At 42.2% G+C, this 10445-nt stretch overlaps 2 long non-coding RNA genes across 2 annotated transcripts; both read left to right on the top strand.

Moving 5' to 3' along the window:
- The first annotated feature begins 1976 nt into the window (after positions 1 to 1976).
- Positions 1977 to 5161, top strand: LOC134444089 (uncharacterized). Its single transcript, XR_010033865.1, has 3 exons — positions 1977 to 2046; positions 4166 to 4278; positions 5085 to 5161. It is a non-coding gene; the product is annotated as an uncharacterized LOC134444089 (long non-coding RNA).
- Positions 5162 to 6504: 1343 nt separating this feature from the next.
- LOC134444092 (uncharacterized) lies at positions 6505 to 8202 on the top strand. The gene is made up of 4 exons (XR_010033868.1): positions 6505 to 6602; positions 7342 to 7485; positions 7920 to 7980; positions 8101 to 8202. It is a non-coding gene; the product is annotated as an uncharacterized LOC134444092 (long non-coding RNA).
- Positions 8203 to 10445: the final 2243 nt, after the last annotated feature.

Raw genomic sequence — 10445 nt, 5'->3', positions numbered from 1 at the left:
TTTTGACCAATCTGTACTGAGCCTTTTAACTTCTTGTGTGAATGTACTTTTGAGTTCTTTAAAGCGATGGTTCGGAGTAGAATCACCCTAATGCCATTTGAACCGTGACACCCATCCACCTTTACACCCGAAGTGTTTTCTGCTGCAGGCTTACATCAACAGAGTTGCCGTGTTATTCGATGTTTATTCCGGATAGCTTGACTCAAGCGCATATGGATCCTGGGCACCGTCTCCAAACTTTCCCCACAAAAGTAACATGTCATGACACCAAATTTCTACAGTATAACAAATGTGGTTTGTACTCACAAAAAGATGAATTTGAAACTTTGTACATAGTCCAGGAGTTTATTAGTAACAACTCACGAGACGATTAGCTTTTCTGCTGCTAAACATCCGTCGACGTCACTTCCTCCAGCTGGGACTTTCTTTATTGTAAGGTTTGTGTTTTAGTCCACAGCCAGGATATATGCACGAGTGTGGCATCGTCTTCTATTTATTAAACGTGGTAAAATTTAAATCCGAAGTGGTTAATTTCTAGTTGTAGCGCAAGCTGTCTTTTTGAGTTTTCCGCCTTCCGGACTCACGTGTATTTGTTTCCATCAACAAAGTCTCAGCTGGAGGAAGTGACGTCGACGGATGTTTAGCAGCAGAAAAGCTAATCGTCTCGTGTGTTGTTACTAATAAACTCCTGGACTATGTACAAAGTTTCAAATTCATCTTTTTGTGAGTACAAACCACATTTGTTATACTGTAGAAGTTTGGTGTCATGACATGTTATTTTTGTGGGGAAAGTTTAGAGACGGTGCCCAGGATCCATATGCGCTTGAGTCAAGCTATCCGGAATAAACATCGAATAACACGGCAACTCTGTTGATGTAAGCCTGCGGCAGAAAACACTTTGGGTGTAAAGGTGGATGGGTGTCACGGTTCAAATGGCATTAGGGTGATTCTACTCCGAACCATCGCTTTAAGTAAACATCATAAAAGAAGATGGGGTTTCAGTCGAGTGATTCAAATACTGGTTGTTAGACAAACTGCAAAGGTGGTACAACAAACTTTTGGGACACAGATGTGCCACTACACATGGCCTATTGCACTTTTACAAGTTCTACAAGAATATTGCAATCATTCACCATTTCAATACTTTATTCCAGGATTACCTTTGGGGAAAAAATATAAAGAATGTTACAACTATCAGACATGCACGTAGGCCTACTGTTCTTGTTGTGCTGCATCAAATAATTTTATTTTAAAGTGTTTTGTTTTCTTTAGGAATTGTTTCATGTTTGACTTACAGCTTCACTCAAAAAAAAAACCCCATTGTTGACAAGTACCATTTTATTTTACTCTTCTGAGTGTTGTAATTGACTAATGACAGACAGGAAGACAGGATGATGCATAAGAGATAGGGGAGGAAAGCTTTGTAAAAATCTTGTTTTGACTAAATTCTTAATATTGGGGCTCAACATCGCTCTTTGCCGAGGGCCTCAGATTTCCTAAAACAGCCACTGGTGTTTAATGAATCAAAGAAATATATATTTTTTTCTTGTGTCCCAAAAATCCTAAAAATGGACTTCAGCAGGTTTGCTCGAGAGCTGACAACATGTATTTAATTAAACCATTAAGCATGTCAGTAGCATAGATGCACATCAACATGTACACATGCTTCTATCAAAGAACAATCACTTGCAGCAGATGTGTGGTTACCAGTCAGTGAATCAGCAATTCAGAATAGAAACCCCTCCCCCTGGAACAGTTTGTCTTGAACACGCCTATTCCTTCCTATTCTACCTCAGCCTATTCCTGCCGAGACAGTGAGAGGAATGTAAACAACACCCACTCTGCGGTTTCTCTGTCTTCTGATTTGACAGCTCTGAGCAGTTGGCCAATCCTAACTGCTATTTCATGCAGCACAGGGCCTTATAGTCATCTGGCGTCTTATAGTCACACTGTCACGCAGTCTTGCTATCGCTGCTGCTGCTACTGCTACTGCTGCTGCTGTGATATGAATACAAGTGCCTCTCATCATGATTCTCTCAAACACAGGTAGGAGTCTATTACACACACACACACACACACACACACACACACACACACACACACACACACACACACACACACACACACACACACACACACACACACACACACACACACACACACACACACTATTTTTTGACCATATTTTGGATATTATCTCAGCAGTGCAAGTCTCTTCACAATTGTAGCTACAGCAATTCACATGGCAGAGTAGCCCAGGAAAGCTCTCTACAAACTTAGAGATATTGGTTCACACAGTAACTCTGTGGTTTTTATAAGTTCCATTTGAAATGTTTTCTCAGATTAGGTTACCATCAAGAGTTCCAGTTCCAGCAGTCATATGGCAGAAAACAGCCATAGGGCATACTCTCTATAGATACATTGGTCCCTTGTCTAAATAGCTGACCTGTTTTGTGTAGATTCTGTGTAGTAAGTATGGCTTCTGTTTGTATTGCAACGTATGGAAATGGATACAGTTTCTTCTGATGTCTTTTCTGAGTGTTTTTGCAGAAGTCTTGTATCTTGTATCTGTTGTATCTTGAATCTTGTAAGTCTTCACTCGAATACAACGACCTCAGCAAAACTGGGGTGCGATTCTGGAACGTTAGCTTTGAACTACAGACGTACTTTGTAGTTATCTACTTACTTCAAGGCGAAATCCGTGCATTTCTCGAAACCTTACTATTCCCACAGTAAGCCAAAAGTAGTGCGGCTGCTTTCCTGAGTCCACACCGCTACTTACTTTCTTGGCATTGCAGTGCGTGACCAAAGAAGCAACAAGAGATATGCATGATTGCTGAGTCATGATTCAGCTGTTTCCTCCTAAATTCAGTGCGTGAAGTAGAAAGCAATAATGTACAACCACCACCAGCACATTTGATTGGATGTCACGACACCGTGACTCCGCTGTTTCCTCCACAACACACCTTGTAATTTCTTTGTGAAAAAACACGGCCGTGGCATTACAATCTGACACCAATAATGCACCAATAATGCAGTATTATCTGCATGCCGATTGGATTTCGTTTCATTCCGAGGTGTAATTTGTAAAATATTTGGACAATAAAGTTGTGGTTACTCCCAGAAAATCGTCTGTTAAAGTGTCATATCCCTGAGAAATTTTCGCGCAGATTTCATTCCATAGCCTAGTGGTATTCACGCTTGCATCCCAATGGGAAAACAGAAGCCACACCGGTTCGAATCCACATGGTTACAGTGCCACAATTTTGGAAATATCTGGCAGAAATAGATAATTTATGTTGTGCATTACCAACACACACGTGCAGCCAAGGGAAAATGTGTTACACTGTAGGGTCCAAAACACGATTTCACGAGTTGTTGTCAACATGCTGCACACTGGTTTCGAACCCGCGTGGCTCGCGTCTTCCCATTGATAGGCAAGCGTAAATACCCCTAGGCTATGAAATGAAATTCGCGCCAAAATTTTTTAAATAGTTGACACGTAATCCAGCGCATTTCCGGGAGAAACCAATACTTTTTTATCTAAATATTTCACAAATTACACATCGAAATGAGACGCAATTCAATCGGCATACAGCTAAAAGTATATTATTAGTGTGGGATTCATCAGATTCCAAGGATATGACGTTTATTTTTCACGAACAAATGACATGACGTGAATTTGTGTTCTGAACACTCTCACAGCTGTATCATCACTTTGTGTGCATGTCGATTGATTTTCATCGCTTTTGCACCACAGGATTAAAAGATATTGACACATTTGTGGTCAAATATGTACTACAAGTTTAGCTAATGGGTGGAGTCACGCTCTGAAGTAGACTAGCGCTGTGTGTTACTTGGGGTGGCTGAGGTGATGTCTGGACTCAATGGATCTACTCCAGCTGTACTTCAACTTCACTGTCCAGATACGGATAGGAGGCACCTCACTTTCAAAGTCACCACTACTTCAGAGTGCACATTACTCCAAGCAGTAGTTACTTTGTGTGCTAACGTTCGAGACACAAGAGTTAGCAACTTTTATAGTATTTACTATGCAACATTGCTAACAGTCTAGCTGCTTCGCACTTTGAGAATCACACCCCTGTGTAGTGACATTGCAAAATCCAACATGGTTTTGTACGTTTCATTCGAAATGTTTTCTCAGGTACAGCAAGCATCAAGACTAGTGAGAGTTCCAGTTCTAGCAGACATGGGAAGAAAAGACACAGTAGTGAAACCTCACAGCCTTTTGGGAAACCCAGCTTCAGTTTCCTGAAGGTACATGCAATGTTGGGTGTGATGTTTTGTTTTGCATGTAGATATGCAGAGCTGAATGAAGGAAAATACTTTTTAAATAGAGCAAGTGCACTGGTTATCTCCAGTGTCAATACCAGGCCTACTCACAAAGTGCATGTCACATATCTCTATAAACTTGCACCTAAATTGTGGTTGTACAGAGCAGTATAGACATACAATACAGGTAAAGAAATGTCAGTTTGTTCCCAGTCTTTTTGGGAACCCCAACCTCGGTGGAATAAAAAAAAAGTTGGTAAAGTTGCTTACTATGACTGCCACCTTTCTAGTATAACTGTCCCAAGGGTCAGTAAGCTGGATTAAATGCAGAGGTTGAATTTCATTGAGTGTTCACGATGAGTAATTCCACATCACTATATTTTACCACATTTTTTTGTGTATTTATTATTGAGTGCAAGGCTCAGCCACATATGTAAAAGGAATTCCGGAACATAAAACCAAACACTCTTTTGAAGAGGAAATATGTCCCACATGCAACTGCACAAATGGTGGAGTCTAATACGGCCGGAAATGGGTGTTGTGTAGATTAAGTCTCTTGAGGAGCTAGAGATGCGTTAAAATAATGAACTTTTGCTTCCAAGGTGACGCCATAAAATTAAAAACATAACAACAGCGCCTCCAACATCACATTGTGATTAATGAGTCTAGATGAGGCAGCACACAAAACATTTACTGTACCACTAAAGCATTTAATAAGAAATCATGAAATTAATTAGCGTGTGGTGTGTCTGTGTTTCATTTTGAAATGAATGCTTTGTGTTTTCCAACAGGATGCTATTCCCCTGTTCTGTCTATCCAAACAAAGAAGTGAAGGTCTGGAGCAACTCTATGATAAGAATGCTAATATTATATATTACATTATAATGTTTAGACACACACACACAAACACACACATGCATGTACACACATCTATGCTTGTGCGCACACCCTCACACACCTATGCATGCATGCATGCATGTATGCATGCAAACACACCACCAACAGGAACACAGGAGGAAGAAGAGAACTCGCACACCAAGGGTTGCCGATGCTGGAGAAGTTCTCTTCTTCCTCCTGTGTTCTACAATACCCAGAACCCACGCACCCACAAGGCCTGGAGTAATTGGCGCGACACCCTTCCTGACCTAACTGAACCAACAGGAACTGAAAGCTCCTTGAAGACAAAATTGCTTCTGCTTTTAGTGTAACATGCCTGTGCGGGTGTGTTGTTGTTACTTGCACTACCCTCCACATGATGAAGTCCATGGCAGGCGCGCGCGCACACACACACACACACACACACACACACACACACACACACACACACACACACACACACACACACACACACACACACACACACACACACACACACACACACACACACACACACACACACACACAGCATGTTTCTCTCCATCATCATCTTTGCTGTCTTTGGCAGGTACCTTATATGCTGCTGATATTAGAAGAACTCCATCATCTGAAGTATATCCTCTGCGCGGCACACAGTCAATGAATTGGCCTCCCACTTTCAGCCAACTGAAGGTAAACACAATATAAAGCCAATAAAGTGTGGTGTTAAAGGACCAGTTCTGCCAATATGCGGTTTTATTGCTCACGCTACCCTTGACTTGTCAGTACCTGGTGATGCTGCATTTTTCGGCTCAGCCCTTTCCGAGATCTGAGCTATTCTAATGGGGGCAGACTTTGTTTACATTTAAAAAAAAACCTTAAGCCTACTCCAAATATTTCCCAAAAGCTTTGCTAGTTGTCTGCTGATGTTGCATAACCTTTTGGATGTTATTGGGAATAAATCAAGATATTTTTTGGAAATGTAAACAAACACCTGCCCCCATTACAATGACCAGAATCTCAGAAAAGGCTGAAGAAAACTATGAATAATAAGTAAGAAAATAATAAGTGTGGGCATTTCAACTGTAGGCCTATGTTGAAATTGGCTGAACGTATCCTTTAATAATGTCATATATCGTGTAGATAAGAAATACAAATTGTATTATTCTCCCTGATGAAAACGGTATGTCACCCCCTCAGATGTAAATAAGTCTAGGCTATGTTGCCATGAATTGCCATGTTGTTTTATTATCCAGGTTTTTGAATAAAAATGTGCAGCGTAGGTATGTTGTGTTAATTTGCAGAGGTATTTACTCTGCTGTCACCACTGTGTTGTGTTTCTCCCTCAGAATGGAGAGTCTCTGCTGAGTAGCTTAGAGGGCGACAGCTACAGCCTGGAGGAGTGTCGACTCTTCATACTGCAGTGGGCCAAGGAGCTCAACAACCTGCCCCAGGTAAATAACACTTCAGATCACAGCTCAACAACCTGCCCCAGGTAAATAACACTTCAGATCACAGCTCAACAACCTGCCCCAGGTAAATAACACTTCAGATCACAGCTCAACAACCTGCCCCAGGTAAATAACACTTCAGATCACAGCTCAACAACCTGCCCCAGGTAAATAACACTTCAGATCACAGCTCAACAACCTGCCTCAGGTAATTCAGACATAGTGGTGTTGACCTAGCCCAGGTACAGCACAATGTGTGGTGATTATCCCCTTTGAACATAGCCTCTGTTATAACCTGAATGTCACCAGAAGACTTAAACTTTTACCCAAGATTTCCAGAGGGCCATATAATAATATGATGTAGTTGATCATTTCAGCAAAAAATAGGCCTGACGACAGGCCCATCTGCACAAAGAGGCTACACTGTAACAGCCAAACACTGTACTCCCAAGTGACTGCAGTGTAATGACTAATGTACCGGTATGAATATCTCTGCAGATGTATGGAGCAATTCACATGAGTAGGGATGACTACTGTACTTCATAACACCTGTGTAGTAGGCTATTGCATTTTTTATCCCATTTACTCAGATACTATGACTTGCCCTTCAATCCCCCCAGCATGCCTACTGACAGGCTAGCCTGGGAACTTCCATACTGCCTTTAGTTCTACACAATCTCACTTGTGATTAGGTCTGGTGTTAACCAGGCTACTGACAGGCCTGTGTGTGTCTCCATTACAGTTGTGTGGAGCCCCTGATGTGTGTGGGAGCTGGGAGCAGTATGAGGAGAAGAAAGAGACCCATCCAGAGGAGGCCGACAGGAGACTGAAGGCGGCCCAGAAACTGCTCTCCTCCTGGGCCACACAGCTGGACACACAGCCCCAGGTTGGTATGGTCAAGAGATGCTGGCTTGAAAAGAGTGTGTGTGTGTGTGTGTGTGTGTGTGTGTGTGTGTGTGTGTGTGTGTGTGTGTGTGTGTGTGTGTGTGTGTGTGTGTGTGTGTGTGTGTGTGTGTGTGTGTGTGTGTGTGTGTGTGTGTGTCTGTTTGTGTGCATGCGTGCATGCGTGTGTGTGTGCTTGAGAGAGGGGGGGGGGGGAGAAGAAGAGAGAGAGAGAGAGAGAGAGAGAGAGAGAGAGAGAGAGAGAGAGAGAGAGAGAGAGAGAGAGAGAGAGAGAGAGAGAGAGAGAGAGAGAGAGAGAGTGTGAGGACATGCAACAAGCCATTGCACAACCTCATATTACTATCTATTGCATTTAATGTATTACTCTTGTTGGGGGCAGTGCATTTTTATAAACGTATAATTTCTGTATTCTTTTAGACTCACAGTAAGCGTCCTGGTCCAACGCTCTGTCGTCCACAAACTAAAGACATTTCTCCAGGTAAACAGAACTATGCATACCGAACTCTGATATTCATTTAACATTCAATGGCTTCACTAAAAAGCTAACAGTTTAGCAGTCATGCAGAAATGATGAGCAAAGGTCATTGTTGTGTTTCAGAGTGTGTTATCTGCCAACAAGACACCAGTGGAGTCAGTTGATCAGCCTGCCACGCCTGATCAGAGGCCTGAACTGCCTGCATCTTCCCTCAAGGTTCCTCATCCTCACGCTCAACTAAAGCCCGATTTGGACGGGATAAATATTTCCTATGGACCCCTGGTAATTCGCAATTACCCCCAGACCTCTGTGATTTTTCGGGGAGCATTCGGACGGGATGAATAAACGTCTGTTATTTACTCAATTCACAGACATAACAAGGGGGTGCCTATGTGAAATTACCCCAGGACGTTTTGCCGAAATACAGTAGGTAATTCGCGGCGGAATTATTACCTCTCAAATCGCGGACATGGCACATTCACACAGGACTAAAAACTCAGACATTCTCCGTAGTTATTCCGAATTACCGGGGGTCCATAAGTAATAAAAGTCCCGTCCGACTTACTGTGGCCCAAAGCACACACCTCAAAATGATTCATTAGTTACAATCCAGTGCCACGTATCGATGACTTGGTGTTTACCTGTCAAATTGAACCAGGTGACCATTCCACCAGCCAATCAATCACCTGGCTGCACTGGACAGGTAAAAAAAGGTAATTTGGAATATGTGGCACTGGATTGTAAGTTACTAATGAATCCATTTTGGCCACCACCGATCACGCCACAGCTCAACTGCACCATAACTTATGGTCCATAAGGCCGTTACGCCACAGTCTCCCCTGCAAGTTGTGGCATTGTTGTTGTAATGCCATGATTGGCCAGCAAGAGGAGCTGAGGTTTTAGGCTGTTGTGAGGTGGAGCTTCTGTAACCTGGCTCTCGGTAGATGTAATTTTTTCATTATTGTTTAGATCTACATCTAACGTAACATGACGTCCAGTTTGGATTTATGTAGTGAGGTAGGTAGTCATCACACAGTGTCCAGATTTTGTTTTTTGTTTTTACAGTATTCATGTGATGTTTCTGTTTATTGTCATTTGTTTACGTTTTTTTTTGCTATTGTTATTGTCATTGTATTTTGTTATTGTCAGTTTGGATGTCCTGTACTCTATGTAGTGAGGTAGGTGGTCATGTCATCCCAAAACCCCCCACCAAGGCCTAAAATGGACATCATGGAATACTGGACTCCAGTCGAGACCAATCCGATAATCTCACGAGAACAAAGGCTATAAATTGTTATTTTTTTAGGCTTTTATTCTGACAAACGGTGATGTCTATCGACTGTGTGTGCTGTTACTAAGGGCATTTCTCAATGTTCTAGTGTGCGCCTTTCCAAGTGTATCAGCCTAATTAGTCACGCCCAGTGATTGGATACTCTTTGGTGAACTCTACGGAGTATCCAATCACTGAGCGTGGATAATTAGGCTCACACACGTGGAAGGCGCACACTAGGAACATTGAGAAATGGCATGAGACTAAACAGTCATTTGATTTTCAGTCATTTGAGCAGGTGTCATTAACACATGATAATCCCAACCCCACCCCACCCCCACCCCACTCCACACACACACACACACACAAACACACCTTTTATAATGTCAAAAGGCGTGTTATTCAAGTTTCTATGTGATGTCTTTTCAAACAGTATGTTGATTGTTCATGTTCTTGTAGCAATTTGCACTTTATCCACCCCCCTATGCAGTGAGGATGGCACATTACATTACATTATATTAGCTGCAGTGAGGATGGCACATTACAGGTACATTACATTAGCTGCAGTGAGGATGGCACATTACAGCAGGCATCACCAACGTGGTGCCCGCGGGCGCCAGGTAGCCCTCCAGGAGCTTCTGAGGTGCCCACCAAGGATGTTAATACTGTAAACAGTGACGTCTAAGATTTTAGTAAGTTAGTATGTTTTTCTTAATTTAAATATGAGATTTTTTTCTCTAACCTATAATCAAATTATCATTCAATCATATTGTGATTTGGGAATGATGTCAAGACATCAGTAGAGGATTTTGAACAAAAGTAGGCCTCGGGTAGCCGTTGGTAGCCCTCGGTAGCCCCCGGGTAGTCCACGGTAGCCCTCAGACCCAGAAAGGTTGGGGACCCCTGCATTACAGGTACATTACATTTGCAGCAGTGAGGATGGCACATTACATTACATTACATTTGCTGCAGTGAGGATGTTGGATGTCCTGTCTGAGCACTGATGGGTCACATACTTTAAATGAAGCTAAAAACTAATTTTGTCAAAAAATATTAACATAGTGTCTAGTCTTGTTTTATAATTGTACGGATTGTAAATGTTATATGAGCACTTTGCACTTTGAGATGTCTGAAATATTGAAATAAATACTGTATATTTAAAGTCCTGTCTGCTCCTGTGCTGCATGACTGCATGCTT

Source organism: Engraulis encrasicolus, unplaced genomic scaffold (assembly GCF_034702125.1).
Source record: "Engraulis encrasicolus isolate BLACKSEA-1 unplaced genomic scaffold, IST_EnEncr_1.0 scaffold_44_np1212, whole genome shotgun sequence".
Classification (NCBI taxonomy): Eukaryota; Metazoa; Chordata; class Actinopteri; order Clupeiformes; family Engraulidae; genus Engraulis; species Engraulis encrasicolus.
Note: the sequence above shows the minus strand (reverse complement) of the source record. Positions and strands in the feature narration are given on the sequence as shown.